At 38.8% G+C, this 27,938-nt stretch overlaps 1 protein-coding gene across 1 annotated transcript in view; it reads left to right on the top strand.

The window, feature by feature from the left end:
* Positions 1-27,938, top strand: part of LOC5579502 (AF4/FMR2 family member 4) — a 238,298-nt gene that overhangs the window by 169,228 nt on the left and 41,132 nt on the right. The window lies entirely within an intron of this gene.

The following is a 27,938-nucleotide window of genomic DNA, read 5'->3' as shown; positions in this document are numbered from 1 at the left end:
TAATATGGTTTTTACATTGCCATAATAAGAAATACCTCTTTTGTAACAGCGGTATAAATAATCTAATTCCAGCTTCATTTTCGCAAAATTTACAAGTAGAAAGTAGGCGTTGTGAAGCATTGCATTTGCCACCGAAAAGTGAATCTTGTAGGAGACTGTAATAGAAGCCTAAGGTAACTTTACTCTTCAATATTCACTATAAGAATGACTATGGAAAGTAAGACGCTGAGATCGATCATTAGGGTACACTTGCTAGTTTCGAAAAATTGTTGAACAGACAAGGAAAGCGACTTTTTCTTTAAGGATATATGAACGTAATGACTAATAAATACTTTTAACAACAAAAATGAAATTAACTAGAACTACTACTAAACAGCCTAATTTTGTTAAGACTTGACGACACTTGACATTTAAGACTCTAATTTTACGTAAAAGACAATAGTAATCAGAATAGCACTTGAATGACAAATTATTCAAAACCATTTCGACTAGACAGTATTAGTAATGCACTACTATTTCAAACAAATTCTACACTACTATTTAAAACAAATTCTAATGGAGCTGCTGATTTTCATAATGCTTCCTTTTCTCAGAAGCAAGGGAATATGGGTACCGTTTTGACTCATATTCCGAACACTTAAGGCCAACAGTGACTTCAAATGCATTTGATAGGCATAAATTAGCTGATATTTGTGAATATTTAAATTTCTTCACAAAGTCTAACTGTTAGCTGTAGGGTGTGCAGATGACATTGTTTATTTAAACTCGTTTAGTATTGTTTTTACGTGAAAGTATGGAACAACATTTTGATTCAAATGCCGAACACTGTGTTTATTCTGTCTCATATTCCGAACACCTTGATTCAAATTCCGAACAGCACGAATAAATCATACTAAAATGAACAATTACGCAAATAAATTCATCTCAGCTTGTTCCACTGGTCTTGAACTAGAGAATCATCACTACTCCCGAGGTATGGGATAGATTGTGTCGTGGGTTGAGAACCACTGATCACCGAAACCCACAATCATAAACAAACTCAAAGGCCATCCGCCTGAAACCGACCAATGCACTCGAAAAGTGCAAGATATTGAAATTACAACCATATGCGACAACCGCACCTCAAGTGTCAGAATTATTTCCATTCCTTTTTCCCTCCTCCGCGTGAGCCCTACACGGACGGGCAAACGAAATCGAAAGGTTTCAAATTGCATCGCCCTGGCCGGGCCACCTAGGCATACAAAATGCCACATTTGCAAAGATGAATAATTTTTAAGTATGGACTCCAGTTGTCTCATTCTCACCAATAGAAAATAGATTAAGCAGTTAAACATTGTAAGCTTTTGTAACAATATATAAACCCAGAAACGACGAAATAATAAACAGATTCTTACGAACCAGAAACTGGGAAAGGAGTCTCGACTTTTATTGAGTCCTTACTGGTGATAGCTCTCGAGCTCACCATAGTTTGGATACTCTACAAAGAAAAGACCTTCTCCAATATTTCTAAATACCGTAGGATGCCACATGGCGAACGTGACAGGTTATCTTTTATCTTTTATAAGACCCTGTAATCCTACGATTCTTCCGCGCGCATCCAAGTATCTATGTCGGTTACCCGTCGGTCGCGCGCATCGAAGTTAAATTAACTGTGTGTCTCAAGTGAAAAGTGATATACACCGTGAAAAATGGGATGGTTCTCTAGTGACGAAATCGTCACAAATAGTGCTGTGTGTCCTCCGCAAGAAAATTATCACCTAACACAGGCAATCGCACTAGCTGTGTTAGCAGGCATTGCCGTTGGGTACATTGTAACGAAAATAGTGGTAAAAGCTCATAAAAATCACACCATAAGAGTAGCGGAAAGAGCAGTTCGCGTTGCTAACGTGTAAAGTGACAATAAAGTTAACAGTGAACACTGGACAAATCCAAAATGAAAGTTTAAGATGGCAGCAAAAGAAAATATTACAATAACATTGAATAAGAAAATCAATCGCAGTAAAAGTGCCAATAATAGTGAACACAAATTCAAGTTGCTTAAAAGGACTTGTTCAGGCACTAGAACACGAAAAATTAATAACAGTGCTTAAAGTGTACAAAGACTCATGTGTAGTGAAAGTAACAACCGGAATAACCACAATAGAAGTACTACCGCATTTCCAACAAACGAAGAAAAGCCAACTCGCAGTTTGGCGGCAAAAATTTCTACCACAGTGAAATAAACAAAAATTAGACAAAGAAAAAAACAAACAAACAATAAGTGCAGTGTCGAAAGCAGAATAATGAGGCCGATATTACAATTTTTGGCTACGAATGTGTACGAGATCAACGCGTCGACAGGTGACGTATTTCACTACGTCAGTTTGACTTACGATGACTTTGAAGCTGACGAGTTAATGAGATCACTACAGCAAGTGCAGCCCCAACCCCAGCAACAGGACGAACACCCATCAACGCCAAGTGCGCCTTCAATGTAACAGATACCAGATGAGCAGCATTTAGTAAGTAATAAGAAATATATCATCAAAAATAGCCCACATGTCATACCTAGAAAAGGTTATTGAAGAAAAAATTCATGAACTATTGATTTTGAAAACAAACTTCGATAAAAACCCTTATCGAAATTACCGTAGAATAACTCTATTGAACAAATTGGTTCAAGCTAAAACTATTTACAATAAAATAATTGAATTAATTACAACAAACGAATTTAAATTAACCGAAAGCAAACTAAACATAAATATTAAACTAAGTCGAAATTTATATTACGAAATCAATCAACTAATTGCCTCAAAACTAAAAAACATCAAAGACAATTTCAAATTTCGTTCAGTGGTGAAAGGTGTGATATTTTGTCTAAGAATAAAAAATTTAACTATACAAAAACAAGCAATGGCTAGTATAATTGAAATTATAAAAGTGGTTACTTCACTTGTACCTATTTATGATGGAAAAGGTGAAAAGCTGGAAAATATTATAGCAGCTTTAGAGGCATGTAAACCTCTAATAAACGATGCCAATCGACAAGCAGCTATTCGAACAATTTTATCTAGATTAGAAAATAAAGCACGTGCAGCAGTAACTGATAATCCTGCTAGCATTGATATAATCATAAACAAATTGAAGGAAAAGTGCACTGTTAAAGTAGCACCAGACACTATAATAGCTAAAATTAACGCAACAAGGCAAAATGGAAATTTTGACAATTTTGCCACTACCATAGAAAAATTAACCATCGATTTAGAAAAAGCTTATCTAGGAGACGAAGTTCCCCTTGATACAGCTATCAAACTTGCAAATAATGCCGGAATAAGAGGTTTAACTAATGGAATAAAAAAATGAGCAAACAAAACTGTTGTTGAAAGCCGGACAATTTACCACAATTTCCAAAGCAATTGAAAAAGCCTCAGAACTCGAAGCAGAAAACAATTTGAACAGATCCCCTAGTATCCTACATTACAGTTCCAATCCAGGACCAGGATCAAGAAACCACCAACAAAACAGGCAAAATAACCAAAGGCCAAAGCAACAATCAACCCAAAACTGGTCAAACCAAAACTGGTCACACCAACGATCAACGCAAAACTGGACAAACCAACGACCAATGCAAAACTGGTCCAATAACCAACGACAAAATTGGTCAAATCAACAGCCAAGATTTACCAATAACTACCAGAGGCATAATAACCAAAATTACAGACCAAACAATAATGGATACAACGGTAATAACAGAAATCGTGGACCCAATGTTTATTTTTTGACCCCGGAAAACCAACTGGTCCCCCAGCAGGTACCAGTTGGGGGACAACAACAAAATACCCAAACTCAAAATATTCAACAGCCACAACAACAACCTCACTTCCAAGTAGCATCAGCAAACATGCATCAACAAAGATAAAAGGAATTTTTAATATCTCTACAGCCCTGTCAAATTTTGTGATTCTGAAAACAGAATCCACGCACTCTGAATGTACTTTCCTAGTAGATTCAGGAGCTGAAATATCAGTCTTAAAGCCCACAAAATTGAAACAGGCAACAAATATCAACAATTCGCATACATGTTCTATAACAGGCATTCAGCCCAACCCCATTGACACACTCGGATCAATCAATTTATCTTTACATCTACCGTATGAAGTTTCAGCAACACACACATTCCATATTATACCCGAAACTCTTACAATACCCACAGACGGAATCATAGGACGAGATTTCCTGACAAAATTTAAATGCGTTATCGACTACGACACCTGGACTCTTTCAAGCTTTATAAATTCAGAATTAATTGAGATCCCTATACAAGATAAATTACATGACGTAATTCTAATACCACCCCGTTGCGAAGTATTTAGAAAAATTCCTATCCAAAACCCCCACCAAGATTACGTTATTTTATCAAAAGAAATAAAACCCGGAGTATTTTGCGCGAACTCAGTGTTAAATGCTAAAAATTCACTTGTAAAAATTATCAATACCACAAACTACACGGTAAAAATTCATGAGAATCTGTCAGATCTACTTCAACCCCTCGAAAATTATAACATATTTACTATCGATCAAACAAATCAAACAAATCGTAAAGACAAATGTATAGCTGAACTCAATTTAAATGACACTCCTTGTCACATTAAAGACAGATTAAAAGACTTATGTGCCAAATACAATGACTTATTTGCATTACAGGGTGACATGTTGACATGCAATAATTTCTACAAACAAAAAATAAACTTGAACGACCAAACACCAGTATACATTAAAAACTACAGAACACCGGAAGTTCATAGAACTGAAATTGACCGACACATCGACAAAATGTTAGAAGAGCAAATAATACAACCATCTATTTCACCCTACAACTCTCCTGTATTACTAGTCCCTAAAAAATCCGCCACAGGCGACAAGAAGTGGCGTCTTGTCGTAGATTTCCGACAATTAAATAAAAAAGTAATTGCTGACAAATTTCCACTACCCCGAATTGATGACATACTAGATCAGTTAGGAAGAGCGAAGTATTTTACAACACTCGACCTAATGTCAGGTTTTCATCAAATCGAGTTAGATGAAGAATCGAAGCAATACACAGCTTTTTCAACAAATTCTGGACATTATGAGTTTAACCGTCTTCCTTTTGGATTAAACATCTCCCCTAATAGTTTCCAACGCATGATGACGATAGCCCTCAGTGGACTACCGCCAGAATGTGCTTTTTTGTACATCGACGACATAATAGTTGTCGGATGCTCCATTAAACATCATTTGAATAATTTAGAACAAGTTTTCCAAAATCTTCGAAAATACAATCTAAAACTGAACCCAGCAAAATGTAGATTTTTTTGTGCCGACGTCACATATTTAGGACACCATATTTCAGAAGATGGTATCCAACCAGATAAATCAAAATATTCAACTATACTTAATTACCCCAAACCACAAAATGCAGATGACGTTAGGAGATTCGTCGCATTTTGCAACTATTACAGAAGGTTTATCCCTTACTTTTCTGATAAAGCAGCTCCATTAAACGCACTTTTAGCCAAGAAAACAATATTCAAATGGACAGAAGAATGCCAAAACGCTTTTGAAACCCTGAAAAACGAACTACTAAGTCCAAGAATTCTTCAATTCCCAGATTTTTCCAAACCCTTCATACTAAGCACAGACGCATCAAAAATAGCATGCGGAGCTGTGTTAGAGCAAGAACATAACGGAATTAGATTACCCATATCATATGCTAGTAAGAAATTTACAAAAGGAGAAAGTAACAAATCCACTATTGAGCAAGAACTTACAGCAATACATTGGGCTATCTCTCACTTTAGACCCTATCTCTATGGTCGCAAATTCACAGTAAAAACAGACCATAACCCTCTCGTACATCTTTTTTCCATGAAGGATCCCGCGTCTAAATTAACTAGAATGCGATTAGATTTAGAGGAATTCAATTTTGAAATCGAATACGTCAAAGGAAGAGAAAACGTAGGGCCCGACGCTCTTTCACGTATAGATATTGATTCTGAAATTCTTAAAAATATGTCTATTCTTCCAATGCAGACCAGATCCAAAACTCGAAATATGACGACAGAAGCTAAAGTTAACAAGCCAAATGCAGAGAAGATTGATCAACTTCACGCGTATGACTCGATTAACAATATCGACGCTTTCAATTTACCTAAACTAACCTTCCAAGCTCTAAGCGAACAATTAATTATAAATATTAAATCCAAAAACCTGAAAGGAATTATTGCTCAAGGGCAAATATTCCAACAAAAGGGAATGGTTTATATAAATGAATGCATGAACCTACTCAACGAAATGGCCAAAACTACGAACATGAAAAAACTCGCGATCAGTGTAATGGATCCGATTTTTAATTATATTTCCCGGGAACAATTTAAACAATCATGCAATGAGAATTTAAGTGACGTCACGATTATTATATATACACCAGCCATGGTGATACAAGACGAGAATGAAATAAATAAATTGATAAAAGAAAACCACGATACCCCTTCGGGAGGACACGTAGGTATTAACAAACTACTTCTTAAACTTAGACGTAAATATTACTGGAAAAACATGAAAAACAGCATTTCTAAATATGTGAAAAACTGCATTTCGTGTAAACTAAATAAACATTCAATCAAAACGCAAGAAAACTTTGAAAAAACAACAACTCCTACAAAACCCTTTGAATTAGTTTCAATCGATACCGTAGGACCACTTACTAGGTCAATTAAAGGAAATCGTTACGCATTAACCTTACAATGCGATCTAACGAAATATATAGTTACCGTACCAATAGTAGATAAACAAGCAAGAACACTAGCTAAGGCTTTAGTGGAACACTTTATTTTAATTTATGGTTGTCCACGAGCAATCAAATCCGACATGGGTACCGAATATAAAAATGAAGTATTCCAACAAATTTGCAATATTCTCGAAATAAACCAGAAATTTTCCACAGCGTACCATCCAGAAACCATAGGAGCTCTCGAAAGAAGTCATCGTTGTTTAAATGAATATCTCAGGCAATTCATCAATGAACAACATGATGACTGGGACTCTTGGTTACCATATTTTACATTCTTCTATAACACAACACCACACACTGAACATTCTTTCGCACCATTTGAACTTATCTTTGGCACTCAAGTAAATTATCCAACAAAATTCAAAAATAATACCACAATCGATCCAATCTACAATTTTGAAGCCTATTACAAAGAATTACAATTTAAATTACATACAGCAGCGCTAAAAGCAAAACTATTACTAGAAAAATCCAAAGAAAAAAGAATCTCGAAACAAATACAAAATTCAAACCCAATTGAAATTCAAACAGGAAGCAAAGTTTGGCTTAAGAAAGAAAACCGACGAAAACTAGATCCAGTTTATACAGGACCGTTTACTATCATCGAAATAAATCACCCAAATGTTACAATCAAAAATCAAATGTCAAACGAAACTCAAACAGTACATAAAAACAGAATTATTATCTAAACTAAATCTTAAATTTATCCTTAACTCATTTATTTTCATACAAATTAATCCATGTTTATAAAATTCTATATATTTTTCAATTTTTTTTTTGTTTATAAAAACCATTATGTTTGTAAAAACAATGTTATCTTAAGAAGTGTTTATTTTAAGACACCCGAGCCTAATCTCTAAAAAAAAATAAGAAACGAAAAAATAAGTGAAAAAAGAGATAGGTCAAAAGTCTAACCTCGAGTTAGACGTGAGAAATTCGGCATTAAATATTAAATAGATTAATAACCAAAATTTTGTTAAACATACCTAAAAATTGTAAGAGACTACTGGAGAAAGACATTAACTGAATAATTACACTTCATTTCATTATGTTACATTATTCTCCTAAAGGGGGAAGGTGTCGTGGGTTGAGAACCACTGATCACCGAAACCCACAATCATAAACAAACTCAAAGGCCATCCGCCTGAAACCGACCAATGCACTCGAAAAGTGCAAGATATTGAAATTACAACCATATGCGACAACCGCACCTCAAGTGTCAGAATTATTTCCATTCCTTTTTCCCTCCTCCGCGTGAGCCCTACACGGACGGGCAAACGAAATCGAAAGGTTTCAAATTGCATCGCCCTGGCCGGGCCACCTAGGCATACAAAATGCCACATTTGCAAAGATGAATAATTTTTAAGTATGGACTCCAGTTGTCTCATTCTCACCAATAGAAAATAGATTAAGCAGTTAAACATTGTAAGCTTTTGTAACAATATATAAACCCAGAAACGACGAAATAATAAACAGATTCTTACGAACCAGAAACTGGGAAAGGAGTCTCGACTTTTATTGAGTCCTTACTGGTGATAGCTCTCGAGCTCACCATAGTTTGGATACTCTACAAAGAAAAGACCTTCTCCAATATTTCTAAATACCGTAGGATGCCACAATTGATAGACGTTAAAATTGAATTGCAATTGACTGCCATTTCCTGGTTATTTGGTGACATATTTCAGCGAAACATTTCAACCAATTCGCCATACAAAAACCGAGTGTTCGGAATATGAGTCTGTTCGGAATTTGAGACAAAACGGTACTTTGCAAAAACTACCACGTCACAATACTAATAAAAAACAGTGTTCATGTGGGCGCCATTGCATACTCCGTCTGAGTATTGGTCCTGGTAGAGGGGAAACTTGGCGAAAGCCAGACCGAGGGTTCAGCCTTGACAAGTTAAGCTGTCAGGAAGCTCCAACTGAATACCATACAAAAAAAAAAAAGAAAACATGAGTAAATTATCATAGATAATCATAATTATCAAAAGATTGATTTTTCTTATAACAATTACCCAGAACAAAATAAGACTTTTGTCGTCTAATAATATTTTGACCAACTTTCTGATTCTCAGCCAACATTTCAAGCTTCTTGAAGAGTCTTTCGGTATAGAAATAAAAACAACAAAAAAAATGTATGTACAGTTACTACTGTAGTACATAAGCAATTTGTACATGTTGGGGCAAGATGAGCGCCCCTTATGCAAATGAGATTTTTATTCGAAAAAGTTCAAATAAGCTTAGTAATGCTTGGACTACATGCTTTAGATTTATTACATCTGTTGGTTATCTTGTATTCATAAAATTGAGCCGTTATACAGACGTTTCTCATTGTTTCCTTCCATTTCTAGTAATATAAAATAAGTAATTCATTTATATCTCCAAATTGGAAAACTATTCAAGATGCTCAAACAAAATTTAAAATGTATAGCTTGATGTAGAATATACAACGAGAAACTATTGATGGTTGAAAAAGTTATTATAAGGGAGTGCCTTCTTATCTCGCAGGGGTGCTCAACTTGCCCCCCAGCGTATTAAAGCCAACTGAAAATCATCTCTCTCGTTTAGTCATTCTATTCTGATTGGTAGGTCGGTATTTTGGTTCCTGGTTCGATCATTTTTGCGTTTTTCTTTATGTTTTTGTTCAATGATTTTACACATTGTTCTGACTATTTTTTATAAGTTGCTAGAGAGGTTCTTATATTTCATCTTATATTTTTAGCATCGTTGGTTTTCTGGATCTCTCTCAATCTCGGGCTGGCATATTTTTCACACAACTTTTGTCAACATACTTGACATTTTTCAGATGAATGCTTAGAGATTCATGGTAGAGATGGACGACTCATTCATTCATACAAAAGAGTGAATGAGTCTTGACAATAAGTGAAAGATTCCCGATTCACTAACACCGACTTTTTATAATGGACTATCTGAGCTGGTCCGAAAGAAATTGGTTGCGATTGGAAGTTCTTCTTGGAGAAATCTCTGATAAAATACTTTTCCGACACCAATGCACTATGGGCTAGGAACGCAATCTGTCGGGGCAAAATTAATAACTAACTCGGTTATGAAGCTTTTCCGGCATTTGATGCCTTCGGAAAAGTTTTTTGTTACAACGAGGACCATCTACTGACATAAACGGATAGTTCGTAAATTGTCCGCTTAGGTTGCGCCACAATCTTACTTTTTACTGTGACGTTCTAAAAGCTTTGACATAATAAACACTTCTCTCTAAACCGTCAAAATTCCATAGCCTACTGTTTTCGAGTTGTTGGCAATTTGCCTACCTTGATGGCTACAGCGCAATTTAGTGAAAAAAAAAACGTTTTAAGATTCCGCTGTGATATTGCTGAAAATAGTCAAGTGTTCGATGGGAATTTTCAATAGTATGTCACGACATCCTAGGCTACTGCGAGCTATCCTAATGGTTTGCTGAGCACCTGTTCAGAATTCTCATTATTTTGCAAAAAAAAAAATCAAAATTCACAGTATCCCGCTATAAAATCATTGGACGCCCTTTAAACACCTAAGAGTTTACTAAGAACCGCCAGAATTTACGAAGCATCCGCAATGATCAATTATACATTTTCAGGATTCCACAGAAAACCCCAAATGTCCGCTAAAAATCCCCAGATCCCGCTTATTAGAATTATCAGAATCCCACTAAAAATACCCGTAAAAATTCTCAGAATCCTGTTTGAAAACCGCTAGACTCAGCTAAGGATTCCCAAGATTTCTTTATTGTCTTATGCGTCTTATTGTATAATGCAGTATATCCTAGCCTGAGTACCACTGCTATACAATTTGTTCAAACGAGTTATTCCAAATCTAAAGACTGATAGAATGCTGAGTGAATTGCTGACAGACTCAGATGGGCTGGTTGTGCAGTATGAGTGCCTGAGAAAAAATGTTGGAACTGTAGTTGAGCTACTTATAGAGATTAATGGCTTCATAAAATGTTGTCGCAATTTTTAGCTACAGGTCGTTGAAGTTGTGTAAAACACTGTTCTGATTGATGTTCACATGAAATTTAAACTATGATTTATCAAATTTTTTTGTGATCTAATCCACCAAGCATGCAATATATGGCTTTTACTGGTATTTAAGATTTTCATTTGGTTGAAATTTCTCGATTAAATTTTGATTAAATCAATTTTTTCAACATGCTTGCAGTCTCCATACAAAATTCTTCGTTTCTCTTATACGGAAAAATACAATACTTTTAGAAACAATCAAAAAATTACTTTAAAGCATCGAAAGTATTATGAACTTTGTTGATGATAATTGTTATACACATGAAGTTTAAACTATGTGACAAATTTAGCGAATAAATTGCCATACAAGCTGGAAAATTTGCATGCAAGTTGGCTGAAATAGACAAATTTTGCATTTTCAACAGTCAAAATCTCAAAAGCTAGACGTGCTATGATATTTTTGGAAACGGCAATGGATTCAGCAACCCTTAATTAAGTAAATAGCGGTATTTTTACGCTTGACACGAAAACGTGTTCCGCAGTGTTATTGGATTTGATGAAATATCGACTGAGATGGAGTTTTGAAATGCGATCTACGTGTAGCTGACTTGCTGTTTCAATTACTAAATCAGAAAACACGATGATATTCACAAGAAAAATACTAATTTTGATGGAATTCTAAAATGTTCCCAAAAACGGATCCATTTTGTTACCAAAATCGGGGGGTGCCAAAAATGGAGCATGCCTAAAACAAAGCATGTAAAAATCGGAATCCCACTGTATTAAGATTCAAAAATTGCACTATTTTTCAAGTACAGTCATCTCTCCCTTACTCGATATTGAAGGGACCATCGAGTTAGGGAGGTATCGAGTTACAGAACACAAAAGCAGTGCAACTGCGTTCCAAGGGACCATCGAGTTAGCCATGAAAACCAACTTTTACTATGGTTCTCTAACTCGATATCGAGATACGGAATATCGAGTAAGGGAGAGTTAACTGTAATATCATTTTTTTTAATTTTCAAGCGTCGTAGTATTAAAATTTTTCTTCAGATTCTGTATGACAAGCTTCTTAAGAGATATGTCAAACTCGGTGAAAAAAAAACTTTTTTTTCACTAATTTGGTCTTATTTTGCCAACAACTCGAAAACAGTAGGCTGTAGAATTTTGACGTCTTTGAAAGAGTTGTTTATTTTGACAAAATGAACAACTTTGCCGAACATGCCAAGTCTCTAGAACGTCACAGTATCTAGTACATGGAAATGATTCAGACCACAAATTTTCATAACTTCGTTTTATATTTTGATGTAATTGCTTATATTTATATCTGTAAACAGCCAACCTAATAAGGTGATAAACTCATGCAGGGTTGTTAGGTTTCTTTCTCTCTTTTTGTACTGAATTGACCAACATTTTTAATGTTGACTCTACCATATAACTTTAACTGATAAAACGGGCATGTGGTCATCTGTCAAAGACGTCATATGACGTTCAACTGCCGTCTGCAACTTAGCCACACCTATGCATTGAACTAATTCACCTTCCACAAACTGACTTGTTATCCAATTCCAGTAGCGGCCATGCTGCTGCATCTGCAAACTCTTCTTACTCTCATCAGTGGGCAACATTATGAACGTAAAAGATAGCACTGCAGCACAAATTATTTGCGTGTGGCGGATGAACGATGATGCTAATGATACTGCTGTCCCGGCCAGCTGGACCCAACCCGGCCTTTCTACCCAACATGTGCTTCACTTGCATGCTGCGCATACCTACCTAGATTACATCCACTATTCACATTCAGTGTGTTTCCGCGGAACAATCAACGGGCAGCAGAGCATGCAAAAGTAAACATTTACGTGGAAGCTGAGAGTGCAACACTGACGAGTGGGGTAAATCTAATGGAAGTCGCAACGGGACTTGGAATGAACATGCAACGCGCTAACAAACAGGGGTTAATGTTCTTGTGTAGTAGGGTACTTGTGTACATCATCTCTATCAATTCGTCGAAAGGATATGCGATATGTACTATTTTTTTCGGATCGATGAGAAAACAAAACGAGGGCCACGAGCTACGGCTATCTGGCCCACAACAGTCTACTTGAAGGTACGACGAAGTTTGCTGGGAACAGTAGTCCCAAATATAGAAGAATATGAACACAAAAAATATTGTTTTAACCTGATCTACAAAAATGGAATAGAAAACCGTATAAACATTTCCCTCTAATCCTATAGTAATTACAGGCGACTTATACTTGCAAAAAATATATAATGATTTATTTTTTCGTCAGAAATTCAGCTCGTTATGCCACTTTCGTTTGTCAGAGAAATATATTGACGAAATATTTTTATATTGACAAAACGAAATTAGAAAATATAAATTTCCGCGGTATTTCGTTTTGATCGCTATTGGACGAAATCATTTGAAATATCGCATACCCTTACGATCCACCGAGCAGCCGGTACATATGATTGAACCAGATGAGTAAGAATCTGAGAATGTGAGAACAGGTCCAGATTCATTGGCCGGGAGATGAATACTTCAGACATGATATGGTAACGAGATGGTCATTAGCGTAAATGGTGTAATTTTATTAGCGCGTAACCACGGCGGACTCTTGAACACTGAACGGAATTCTTTGTTCCGGATTTGGATCTCACGGATAAAATCAACCAAGAGCCGGTGATTATTGGAGTGACGGTATCTTGGATCGGAGATCTTGTCCACCAGCAGAGCGGAAAATGATTGTTATTACTCGACGAAAATTAAACACCGCTGACTGACGGTTTGAATAAGAAAAAAAAACGCCCGCCGTTTCGATGGTAGGGTTTCTAAAAGTAGGTTAGGTTTCGAGTCGGAAGGTAATCGAAATTATAGCTAACCATTACCATTCATTCGTGTGTGCGGAAGGTCACAGGCGAGGGTTGCTCGGTACTTGAGGCTTTGAAATTATCAACTTCCCATAACGTTTAGGTACAGCAACTGCCCCAGGCATGGTACACGCGATCATAACCGAAATTGAAGGGCTCACTGACCTCCGGCTGGTGTGGTAAGTAGCAGCGGCACGAGTCGGTAGTATAATTTCGATTAAGTGATGAAATCTCTAATTGTTGACTGATCAAATGATTGGCTTCAAATGGTTGACCTCATCGATCAATCCATGGTGATGCTTCAACATCAAGAATAGATCGCCTAATGCTGTTCAAATCACCGTGATGATGTACATGTTATCCAATGTGCTTTATACCACATTGCATGTTAGCATGTTATCTAGTGAAATTAGTTATTTTACTGAACCATTACCTATCATTAATCATACTTACAAGGAATCTGTCAAAATTAACGAATAATTCAGTGATAGTATTTTTACTAAACTTTCTAGTGATGCATTTAGAGAACCGGATCCTATCCTTGGTACTTTTGATTCACTTCGGCAGTAGGATTTTCTGGAAGCTACAGAGCTCATATTTGGCCCCAATATGCATCGTACTGAATCGCTTCTTATTGAAAAGTTTCAGACAATTCGGCCAAGAAACCCCCCATGCCAAAGTGAATCATGGAAGTGCCCAAGTGGTTCTTCACCCTATGCTTAGTATGCATTGCTTATTCATCTTGATTTTCTGACGTAAGGAAGGATAAGTGATTAGTGAGCTCGTTTCATGCTATTTTTAACTCAATCTTTGAAAAAATTATTTAAGTCTTGCGTATTTTGTTTGCATGCATCTAGGAGTTCAAAAATCTTCTAAAGACTGGCCTATTCTGTGTATTGTTCATGCACATGCCAGTGTACAGATTTGGTTCCCACTAGAAAAGCTCTCCTAGGATCCCTTTCACCTGACTTCTTCTCCGGTACCACCCTATAGTATTATTTCGAAGGTGTTATGTGCTGTTAATATTATTGGTAACATGCTATAGGGTAGATGTACCAATAGTGGAGGTACTAAGCACGACTGAACTTCATTTAAACGCCCAGATTCAAGATGCGCAATTAATGTAGGTACATGTTAATGTTTTTACGGGAAGTAACGACCATTGACTTAATGAGAAAAATGATTTCATCGCAGTAATCCACGGCATGTCAGTGAAAAATAAAACCTCCACTATTGGTACACGGTTCCTTTAGTTGTGGTATATTTTTAATTTATGTTCTTATAGTTGCGGTATCCGTTGTTTTCTAATGAGATACTCCACTATAGGAATACTTTACCGCAACTATTGGTACAAGCAAGTACAGTTTAAGCAATTTTAGTGATATTTCATCAGTTTTGAATGCTCTTTTCAACTATTTGGTGTATCAACAAGCCAATACGTCGATTTGCAGTATCGGTTCTGTGGGTAATGTGATAAAATCAGTGAAAACGGCACTACCGCAACTATAAGAACACCCACCACTTAGAGAACACTTACCCTACTTTCGCCATCCAGCAATCCTGTTAGCATAACCTACTTTGTTCAACAGTCACCATTCAGTATCCCAGTTGATTATCAACGAAGAAATTTCCCCCAACACCGACCGTGAGCCATTTCGCGCTCAAACTTTTCGACTCTACTCGGATAATCTCCGGCGGCAGATCTACCCTACTCCGACCGAGAGTTTTACGCTGTTGGAAGATCTTCTGAAAATCGACCACGAGTCATGTCGCGCTCCAGTATTACCACGCTACTCGGACTGTCTCTTCACTTGTCCGTTAGCTCTCGCGTTTATCGTGTTCTATTCCGGCAGACCTCGTCGGTGAGTCTGCCTTATTCCGAAGGAATTCATTGCGAAACCGACTGTGATCCATTTAGCCCCCGGTGGCATTCTGCCCAACTCCCGTCAGAGCTCCCCGACGAACGGCACCCGGCTCGAATTGTACCGTTAATCACTCGTTTGCTGTTCTCTCAATTTCCGCTGGAGAAACGACATTAACTTCACCACCGCATTCCAGATATTTTCTTCACTATACATTTGTCCACGATTTTGCTCACTCGGACGTCTTCACCTCTGACAGTTTTCATCTATCTACGCTCCGTATCGGAACGTGGGCACTCGAACGTGTTCCGGCATTTCCTCTACATCGCCGCACTCGGGACAGAGCGGCGATCCAACGTGGCCTAACCCATGCAGGTACTTTTTGAAACAGCCGTGGCCTTATAGGAACTGCGTCATATGGAACCTAACTCCTTCGTGTGTCCTGTTCACCTATTTCGACAGATTTGGGATAAGACGATGGGTCCACCTTCCATTCGCCACTACCTCATTGTGTCGATTCTTCCAGTCTTCCGTACTCCTCTAGTGCCCCTTGCCTCATAGCACTCACAATCCTCTTCCAAAACGTAGCCGATAGGGAGCATGCCGGCTATGACACGTACCGCCTCCGACCATATAGTGCGGTAGATACTCGATACCCGCATGGCCATCAGCCTGAACTTACTGGCAGGCTAACTCGATTCCTTTTTGTCTTCAGCGAAGCTACCCTCGCTGGACCAGCGTACCTAAGAATGGATGAGGACACGCTAGCCAATTTTGTGGGCCTCGTGGATTCGTCCGGCAGTTAAGCGTATCGTGGCATGGGGTGTGGGTTCGATTCCCGCTGCAGCCATTGAAACTTTTCGTCAGGAATGTTTCTCGGCTGTGTCTAGTGTTAAGTTATAGTCTGTGCAGATAAACGGCTGAGGACGGTGTCTGTGTCTTTCATAACCTTCTCTTGCTTCTGCTTTGCGAATCGTTCGACATAATCCTGGACAGTGCCGTAATCACCTTCGCTGCTTTCTCGCATAATCGACATGGCTATTAAAATTGAGCCGATCATCGATCATGACGTCGAGATGTTTCAGTTTTTTTTTTGAGGCTATGACGTGTGAAAATGAAACCTCTTTTTGGTTTTCATTTTCTTGGCCGCTAAGAGCTCTTCATTGGTTATGGTTCGTCTTCCTGGCCGTACGGAGTCGGAGGCCATACCGGCTCGTGTTGTGGGAACAATCCGTCAACGATAAACTTCAACTTCTCTGAGCATGTTTCAGCAGGAACTGATGGTCCTTTGATTTCGGCCATCGCAATTCTGTACGCTTCTTCCCATGGATTTGCCTCAGCACCACGGCACAGCTCCTTGAAGCAAGTCTTCTTGCTCAGCTTGATTTCTTCCTTCAATGTGGCTTTTGCTGTCCGTAGCTCTACTCTCCGTTCTTGTCTGTCGATTTCGGTTTTGCATTCGCCTCCTTGCATTGCATTCGCCTCCTGGCTCTGAGGCACCTTTCGCGAAGGCTGCGAATTGACTTATTCCACCGATAAGCTAAGCTGGGCAACGTCTTCGATTCTTCTCGATCTTTCTTGGCATGGTTGTGTCGCACGCATGCACCAGCGCAGCCGTTAATTCCTCCGAACTCTAGTTCAGTATCGGATCTTCTCTTATGATTGCTTCAACAAAAAGCTCTTTATCGAACTGCTTCGTCCTCCACATCCTCTCATGTGATTGCCTTTCGCTCTGGATATTTTGTGTCCGTTCACCGATTGTTTAGCGGACCACCTGGTGGACGGTGTGGGTATATCCGTCGCAGAATCTCCAGTTCATGCTTTCCGCTAGCACTGGGCTACCAAAGGTGATATCGATTCCCGTCCATCTCTACGATACGTACCTACTAGTGATTTCTTCGTTTGCTAAGTGTACATTCAGCTTTGCCAGGGCTTCGAGCAGACTACGACCGCTTGGGTTGGTAAGACGACTACCCCACTCTACCGCCCAAGCATTGAAATCGCCGGCGATTACAAGTGGTTTCCGATCAGCTAACTGATTTGTTAGATCAGTCAGCATCTGGTTGAACTGTTCTATTGTCCATCGAGATGGTGCGTAGCAGCTACATATTAGTGCTCCAGGTGCCGTATTCTAGGCACCTGTAAGTCTTGCGTATGTCATCGTACATTTGTACAGAGTACTCTTTATTTGATAAAGGTTACAATGTTTACTTCATACACACTTGACCTGTTCACTTTTTATATGGTACCCTTGCCACTCAAAATTTCGAACTTATTTATCAAAACAAGTTATCTGTCCAAAAATGAGCCAATATGGTCAATTTTTAGAGGTGTATCAAACCGATTTTGTGTTTTTTTGGACTTTTTCACCGAAATGCGCTCCTGAAACCCAGAAATGAAAATGAATTCGAAAATACCACTAGCCTCTTGCCACACAATGGTCTAACACTTGGTGTTTTGATCGCTTCTTCCTATATAGCAATATAGTTTTCCAGTTTTCTATTTAAAGTCCGATAACAATCTTATTATATATTGTATCCAATTCATCTATCTATTTTATGAGTGTTACGAACATATCGTTCACACATCATTTTTATGCGAGAATTGATTTTCACAGTGAAATAATTGAAAGTTTATCGCTCTATACCCTAAAATCTCATAGGATTGCCATCACCGGATTATCACCGGCTGCTTGGGCACGTCAGGAGTTAATCATCAATATTAACCTCCTTTTCCCGAGCAGCCTAGATAGCCGCGTAGTGTCGGTAGCGGTTGTTTCAACTGGCTAAGAATTAACACTACGGACTGCCTGTTCCGGTGGTAAAAGTCCACCTCACAGGTGACCCCTAATTTATGGTGTGATGCGTACCGTGCCTAGGAATGAATGGTTAGGGGGGTCTAAATTAAACCTAACCGCTAACGGAGCCTGTGGGGTACCAGGGCGCCCTCCACAGTATTGAGTCCTTCCTGTGCTACCAGGAGCAATGGTGCAGGTGACCTTGTGTTTCTCCGAGATAATCGGCTGCCCTTCTTCAGTCTCTATTCTGAGGCTTAATAAGGGTGGGATTATGAATATGTTGACATTTAATTTAAATTATCACCTATATGGATTCGCATTATGCGTTTTACACAGTGTATTCTGTGCTCTTTCGCCTTTGGCGACTTTAAATAGATACCGATCTGGTTTTTTCGTTGCTGGTCTTTTTCGTGCTGAGATTGCAAAAAGCTTAATCCTGCCTAGTTTGGGTAGTGGCTACGGTTAGGTTAGCTCAGATCAATCTTCAGCATAAAAGAACAGCAACGATCAATCTTTGCAGACTCATGCAAAATGGTGCAGCCCAAGTGGCGCTAGTTCAAGAACCCTACTTTCGTAGAGGGAACTTCTATCTAGGTAACCTTGTGGACCCAGTTTTTGCTACTTTTAGCAAACTTGAAATGGCAAACTCGCGCTCCATGCCCCGCGCATGCGTGCTCGTTAATAAAGCAATCGTTGCTACACTCATTTCTGAGTTAACTACCAGAGATGTATGTGCTGTCACAATCGATGTTTCTGTTGGTGACCTCAACAGGAAATACGTCTATTGTTCGGTATATTTACCACATGATGAACCATCCCCAACGGATGACTTCAAACGAGTTGTCGTACACTGCGTAACAAAAGGCCTTCCGCTGATTGTGGGCAGTGATGCCAATGCTCATCACATCATCTGGGGCAGCTCGGATATCAATTTGAGAGGCTCCAGTCTGATGGAATACTTAAGTAGTACAGACCTTGGATTACTTAACATAGGCAATCGCCCAACCTTCATGGTTTCTAATAGAGAAGAAGTGTTAGACATAACGCTCTGCTCGAATAGAATCAGTCACGAGTTGACGAATTGGCATGTATCAGTTGAGGAATCATTATCTGATCATCGCTACATCTTCTTTGAACATTCAAATGTAACTGCGCAGACTTTGCGTTTTAGGAATCCCCGGTCAACAAACTGGGAACTCTATATTGAATTGGTTGCGACCAAATTTCATGGATATTCTCCGTCCATTGAAAACCCAAGTGATCTGGATGATGCCGTTGATACTACAACATCCTACATTATGGAAGCTTTTGAAGAAGCATGTCCTCTGCGGTCTGTAAAGACTACAAGAGGGACCCCATGGTGGAATTCCGATCTGACTAGACTCAGGAAACAATGTAGAAGGAGTTGGAACAGACGCCGTTCAGCTGGATCAGAGTCGTTCAAGTCGGCTCGCAAGGCTTACAAGAAGGCTCTTCGTTCTGCTGAACGATCCGGCTGGAAAAACCTTTGTACAAATGTTTCCAGTTTGAGTGAAGTCAGTCGGTTGAACAAAATTCTTGCAAAATCTAAGGATTTCCAAGTGAACGAAATTCGCTTACCTAATGGTGACTTTACTTCTTCCGATGAAGAAGTTTTAGAATGTTTATTCAATACACACTTCCCCGGATGTGTGGACATAGCATCTACGGATGAACCAAATGTCTTTTCATGTAGTTACGAGTCTCTGGCCTCGGCTCGCAGTATCGTAACTACTGAATCGATTCAATGGGCACTTAATAGTTTTGCTCCTTTCAAATCTCCAGGAGCGGATGGGATTTATCCTGTTCTGCTCCAAAAGGGATTTGAGTCTATCAAACATGTTTTGAAAAAGCTACTTGTAAGCAGTTTTGCTACCGGGTACATTCCCAAATCCTGGCGTGATATTACTGTAAAGTTTATCCCAAAAGGAGGACGTGCGTTGTATGAGGAAGCGAAGAGTTTTAGACCAATCAGTCTGACCTCTTTTCTTCTGAAATGTCTGGAACGCATTATCGATCATCACATCCGTGATGTTTATTTGGCAAACATGCCTCTTCATGTGAATCAACATGCTTACCAATCTGGAAAGTCCACTGTGACTCTTTTACACAAAGTTGTATACGATATCGAGAAAGCATTCGCTCAGAAGCAATCGTGCTTGGGTGTTTTCTTGGATATTGAGGGTGCCTTTGATAACGTGTCTTTCGATGCCATATTGGAAGCCGCACGAAACCATGGGCTACCTACAATGATTACCAATTGGATTCATCAAATGCTCAAAAACCGACATCTCTTCTCGACTTTGCGTCAAGCAGCGATTCGAAAATTGAGTGTTTGCGGATGCCCCCAAGGGGGAGTTTTGTCACCACTTTTGTGGAATCTCGTAGCAGATACGCTATTGAGGCAACTCAATAATTGCGGTTTTCCAACTTATGGATTTGCCGACGACTATCTAGCTCTGATAGTTGGTATGTGCATAAGCACCCTATTCGACCTGATGCAAAGTGCTCTTCAGGTAGTCGAGAGTTGGTGTCGCCAATATGGCCATTCGGTTAACCCGAATAAAACATCTATTGTTTTTTTTACGGAAAGACGAAACCGCGATAGAATTCGACCTTTACGTCTTTTTGGCACTGAGATTAATGTGACTGATCAAGTAAAGTATGTCGGAGTCATTCTAGATTCCAAACTTTTATCGACAGCTCACATTGATTTCAGAGTCAAAAAAGCTTGTATGGCCTTCGGTCAATGCCGGCGAATCTTTGGTAATACTTGGGGCCTCAAACCCAAATATATCAAATGGATTTACACAACAGTTGTTCGACCAATATTGGCATATGGATGTCTTGTGTCGTGGCAAAAGAGCGAAGTGAGAACAATCCAATCAAAATTGGGTCATCTCCAAAGGATGTGCTTGATGGCGATGTCTGGTGCGTTCTCTACAACTCCCACAGCAGCGGTCGAGGCCCTTTTCGACGTTGCGCCACTACACATATATCTTAAACAAGAAGCACTTTCTTGCTCTTACCGTTTATGGGTACTGGATCTACTGGAGAAAAATCCAGTGAATCGTAGATCTACACACACTTCGTTGTTTCCACTTTTGGTGAATTGGGACAAAATTGTCCTTGCTCCAAGTGATCTCACAATTGCTTGTAACTTTCCTTACAGGACATTTACCACACAATTCCCTTCACGGGAAGAGTGGACGTCTGGCTATTTGGAAAGAAGTATATCAAACAATATAGTATGTTACACTGATGGCTCCCTTCTTGAAGGTAGAGCTGGTGCAGGAGTATATTCTCGTGAGCTAAGGCTGAATCAGTTTTACTCACTTGGTAGAAACTGCACCGTTTTTCAGGCGGAAATATTTGCTCTTATGTGTGGAGTGCAATCAGCACTTCAACAGCGCGTAATGGGTAAAGTCATATACTTCTGTTCAGATAGTCAAGCTGCTATAAAAGCTCTCGCTTCGGCCAACTCAAGGTCGAAGCTTGTTATCGCATGTCGAACTCAAATTGAGGAACTGAATTCAGTCAACTCTGTAAACTTTGTATGGGTACCTGGCCATTCTTCCATCGTTGGAAATTAATTGGCTGATGAGCTAGCTCGCGATGGAGCATCGCATGACTTCATTGGCCCTGAGCCGGCTATTCCAATTTCGAAGTGCTGGGTGAAGCTTCAGATAAACTCTTGGGCGGCAACTCAGCACAAGCAATATTGGAATAGTTTGGAGTCGTGTCGTCAAACAAAATTGTACATTACTGAGCCATCTCCAAAGGTGGCGAAGTATTTAACAAATCTGTCAAAGCAGAATTGCAGTCTCTTGGTCAGAGCGTTGACAGGCCACTGCCGACTCAACCATCACATGGCAAATATTCAGCGTGCTGACTCATTTGTGTGTGATAGTTGTGACTCTGATTATGGAACTTCGTATCACCTGATATGTAACTGTCCAGTTTTTGCGCAAATGCGATTCCAATTACTTGGTAAACACTTATTAAGTGAAACTGAATACAGAAGCCTGAATCTTCAGGACATCCTGTTATTCTCAACCCGCTGTGGTAATGAGCTATAGGCTCTCTTTACGCTCATGCGTTTTGCAGTGCCCTTTTTAAGGCGCTGTTCGAACCCATTGTGGTATGGAGCTATATGCTCTCATTTCGCTTATGCGATCTTCCCTCTTCAAGGGACCCATTCCTATTTCCTCCCATCTTTCCCTTCCCTTTCCTCTCGCATCGGGTAGATGATGAAATAGGCTCAAGATGGCGATGGCACAAATCTCCCAACTGGTGGGGAACGTGCCTTTGGAGCCGGCCTTCTGATACCTGATACCTATATAGCAATATAGTTTTCCAGTTTTCTATTTAAAGTCCGATAACAATCTTATTATATATTGTATCCAATTCATCTATCTATTTTATGAGTGTTACGAACATATCGTTCACACATCATTTTTATGCGAGAATTGATTTTCACAGTGAAATAATTGAAAGTTTATCGCTCTATACCCTAAAATCTCATAGGATTGCCATCACGAATGCACTCTATGTACCCATGGTCATGTTTTAACGTCATATCTTAAGACCCTACAGTCCACCACTATCGGCTCAAAATACAGTTGATGGTAAGGTTTGAGCCTAAGGATTAGAAGATCCACGGTTTAAGTACCGTAAATTCGGGTGAAATTGATCACTGTGTCACTCGATTTTATTTCTTCCTAATGGAGCACAAATATCAATGTAACCTGCAGTAAATGAACGTTGTTTGTCGTAAGTATGTCCAAATTGTGTATTGTGAATTTTTTTGCGTTCAAAAATGTTCATTTCTATTAAAATAATGTAAAATTTCAAAATCATGTACGGTGCAGTGTTGACAAACATCATTAAACTTCTAGTTCTAGACAAGGATTTGGACATGGTATAATCCTGAAAGTTTGTGAGGATACTTAAGATATATCCCCAAACTAGATTTCATAACCAAAACTCGTACCAATTCGTTGATTTGGTTGAAATAATTGAATTTCTGGTGTATATCAGGAAATTCCTTAGGAAATTGCATACATTTAGGCATTTTTTGCGTTATTCTTGAAATTTAAATATTTGTTATTTCTAATAATATTGTATTGTTAAGAATTTGGCAAGCATGTTCGGATTCATGGAGCTCAAATTCATTATGTGAAATTGTTTTGAAAACTAACAATAATGGCATTGATAAGTGATCAATTTCACCCCGAAATGAGATCTCCCGATTTTTTTATTTTAGACATATTTTTTTGCACTAAAATTACATTTTTTAGAAATTTTCGATACTTGAGTCCATGAGGCTCACCTTCATACTTGTTTTCCTGCATTCAGTTGTTTGGCATTGTCAACATTATAGAAATCAGACAAGAAAAACCGTGAAAAGTGATCAATTTCACCCGAAATTACGGTACATACATCTTAATAGTTCCCCTCTTTTCAAATCTCCTGGAGCAAATAGGTTTTGAAAAAGCTACTTGGAAGCAGTTTTTTCTATCGGGTATATTCTCAGAAGTTTATCCCGAAAGGAGGACGTGCGTCGTATGAAGAAGCGATGAGTTTTTGACCAATCAGTCTGATATCTTTTCTTCTGAAATTTCTGAAACGCATTACCGATCGTTTCTTCCGAGATGTTTATTATTCGGCAAACATGCCTCTTCAAGTGAACCAACATGCTTACCATGCTGAAAAGTCCACAGTGACTCTTTTATACAAAGTTGTATACAACATCGAGAAAGTATTCGCTCAGAGGTAATCCTGCTTGGGTGCCTTCTTGGACATTGATGGTGCCTTTGATAACGTGTCTTTCGATGCCATATTGGAAGTTGCCAATTGGATTTACCAAATACTCAAAAACTTCTCTTCTATGCGTCAAGCGGCGATTCGTGCGGATGCCCACAAAGGGGAGTTTTATCACGTAGCAGATATTGAGGCAACTCAATAAAAGTGGTTTTCTAACTTATGGATTTGCCGACAACTATCTAGTTCTGATAGTTGGTCTGTTAAGCACCTTGTTCGACCTGCAAAGTGCTCTTCAGGCAGTCGAGAGTTGGTGTCGCCAATATGACCTTTTGGTTATCCCGAATATAAATATTTTTCTTTTTATGGAAAGACGAAACCACAATGGAATTCGACCTTTACGTCTTTTTGGCTCTGAGATTTATGTGATTGATAGCTTGATCAATCAGCCCGTCGAACTTCATTCTGAATCTTAAACTTTCCTGGAAAACTCACATTGATTTCAGCGTCGAGAACAAGCTTGCGTGGCGTTTAATCTATTAAATTGGTTTAACTGTTGTTCGACCAATTCTGGAATATGAGAGTCTTGTTCGGTGTTAAAAGGCGAAATGAAAACAATTCAATCAAAACTAAGCAATCTTCAAAGGATGCGCTTGATGGTGATGTGGATGTGAGATTGGTGAGCTCATTCCATGTTATTTTAATTAATTAGTTGAAAATTGTATTTAAATGAGGATCAAACATGTCGAGCGAAGGTGAAGAAGTGGCGTGATCCTTTAGTTGTGTTTGATCCTTCGACCTTGACGCTTGCTCCTGTGGAGGCCGGCGATGAGGGCAGGATCAAATATGTCGTGCATCGGTCGAGTAAAGTGAAAAAGTGCCGCCTTCGATTGATTCTTTTTGATCTTTCGACGTTGACGCTTGCTCCTGGGCAGTGCGTCAAGAAAGCCCGAGCAGTCGTCAGTTGTTTTCCCTCTCGGGTCGCGCGCCTATTTTCTATGAGTGCTTTTATATAGCCGAGCAAATGAGTGAAGCTGAAAGTGGATTGTTGCTGCTCAAGGATGACGGATCAATTGGTGGGCTCGTTTCATGCTACTATTTCTAATCTATAAAATATGTATGACTGCACCTTTAATCGTTACAACGGTGAGACGTAAATATGATTTTTCAACAACAAAGGTTCGTCACTGTGAGTGTCGACATAAACTCTGATTCATAAATTTATTTATGTCTATTTTTTTTTCAAAACACCTTTTTTACCTTTATTTTTGCAATTAAAAAAAAGCTTTGAATGGTTCGACACCACAAGTGTAGACTTGCGAAAGGTTCACTTTACTCAACAAACTTTGAAAGGTTCGTCACCTCAAGTGTCGGCATAATTTTTCTCTACATAAATATTGTTCATACCAAATGAAAATATTGTATTTACATATAAGCATGTTTATATCTCACCAAAAATTATTTATCATGGTCTAATCGCTTATCAAAGTGAATCCTGTGACCCAACGATCCTCCCCATTAACAAACATCCCTCCCAGTAACCTTTGTGGAGATGCAGAGGCAAACACGGTCTCCAAATAGCAAAGGTTACACACTAACATTCCTTCCCCCGATCCCACCTGACTGCAAGGACGTGGCCGACCCCGTTATTGACCATGTAAAAATAGAGGCACTGAATTATGCACACTGAAGAAGATTATGGCCAATCCCAGCCGAACTTCTAGTTGATTCTTTGTGCATTTTCCCTGCGTGACAAGCCTTAAAAAATTATCGGAGGACTCTAGAAGCAGACAACCGGTAACTCACTGGTCACTCGCTGGTGGCGACTAATCAATAAAATGTTCAACGCAAAAGATTGTCAGGTTTTCAAGATACAAATCTACAAACAAGCTCTTGAAAGTTCTAGGTTTGATATCGATGCATCTTCACCTATTAAAATTTTTTCCTAATAACTTCTTACATCATTATGACCAATTTAAGTACGATTTTCAAGGTTTTTCGTGGACAATAACTAAAATGACGTTTGAGACAGTTTTGAAATTATGCGTATATCATATGTCATATATGCTTATTACAGCTCTTTTGAGCAAGAACAACTTTACCTTCCAAGCCAAGGTGTTCAAATTGTTTGATCTTGCAGTTTGTCCCGTATCTATGTTCAACGCAATGTGTGTCGGTACAAAAACACATATCCATGAATACTTCACATAAAATAAAAAAAAAATGTTCTGGACCCCCCGACCGATTATTTTGATTTTGGTCACAAATGAAAGAGCAAAGTCTAATTGTTTTTAGTTCGAAATTTCAGACTTACCTATTTTTTTGTAATAAAGTTCATCCACAAAGACACCGTGGCATTCGATACAATTTTTCATATTTCATATAAGTCATCTGCCGTTTCTGCTCGTTCTGCCACTTCTGTTTTATTCCGTTATAAATCTTCTCCAATGCCGTCCAAATCCCCCGTTAAGTTCAATCACACTTTTCGTCACCAATGTCATGATTTCAAAAAATACCCTAGTGATAATTTACGTCTTCATTTCATCTGCACCTTCCTCCGAGCCAGTAAGCCGACAAAATGCAGCAAGCACAGGAAACTTATTGCTACGGGCCGTTTATGCTAATAAGATTATGTGGCAAGTGACGAACGATGGGTAACAAATTAGTCTCGTTAGAAGAAATTCACACCTCCGACTGTCGACATCGCGTCGTAGCCAAAGTCGTCTCCGAGATTCTCTCAGGTTTACCATCAAGCGCGCACCCTGTCCGATTACAATTTAGTTCGGTGGCTTTATTATGGTCGGAATTTAAAATTTAAATCAGACCTTGTCGCCGAAAAAATCATCAGTCCCAGGCGACTTCTGAATCACCAAGTCCGACTAACGGAATTCTCAAGTAGGGCATTCTCGTCATGTGGGTGATGTGTTCTTTTCGAAATAACTGCTGAAACTGGCTGATTAAGGCGCCTACGACGTGTGCAGATGAGTTTGCTTGCTGGATGGGAATTTCTCAACAAGTGGATCTCGCGTGACCGTGACTAGTTGGGCCGCAGCAAATCACACCCTGTCGTACTAGCACTCACGGTGCTCCCCAGACCGTTATTATCAGAAAAACATCTCCATCAAATTTTTGTTCACCGTTTTCTAAGGCCTTGGAAAAAAATCGTAGTGCCCCCTCTAAAAACATGGTTCAAAGTAGGTTTGTTTAGTTATTTGTAGCCTTTACTTGTACCTCTGGATTTTTGAAAGAGAAGAGTAATAAAATTTGGAGTTATGCCCTTTTTGAGACAAAATTATTGAATCATTAATTTCATACAAAATTATAAGGTATTCTCATATCGTTCAGCATAGTTAAATGTTTTCAATGACACACTGAAATAAATACCACAAAAGTCCTTCGCAATAACCTTATTTTTTAAAGGTTAAAGCGCTATAAGGCATCACGGAGCTAATTTCATCATGTAACCAAATTGGTTGTTGTACCACAGTTTCGGAATAGTTAAGTGGGAATATGTGCTCACGATTTAGTACTAAATTTGCCGGGACAGCCAAGAAGACAACTAGTTATGCTGTAAAAATACTTCATGAATAATACTAATACAAAATTGGCTCCGCAATGTCTTATAACGTTTGAGCCTATGAAGAATCAGTCAATTGTGAAAATCTTTTGCGTCATGTAAATGCAGTGTGTCATTTGAAACATTTTAACATTAATTAGTCTATTTGAAATTAATGCTTTTAATGACTACGCCTCAAAAAGGGCTCAACTCAATGGTTTTTGATCTTTTTATTCAAAATTTCGCTCAGAGATTACACATAACTAAACAATCCTACTTGGAAC

The sequence above is a fragment of the Aedes aegypti genome, chromosome 2, assembly GCF_002204515.2.
Source record: "Aedes aegypti strain LVP_AGWG chromosome 2, AaegL5.0 Primary Assembly, whole genome shotgun sequence".
NCBI lineage: Eukaryota > Metazoa > Arthropoda > Insecta > Diptera > Culicidae > Aedes > Aedes aegypti.
Note: the sequence above shows the minus strand (reverse complement) of the source record. Positions and strands in the feature narration are given on the sequence as shown.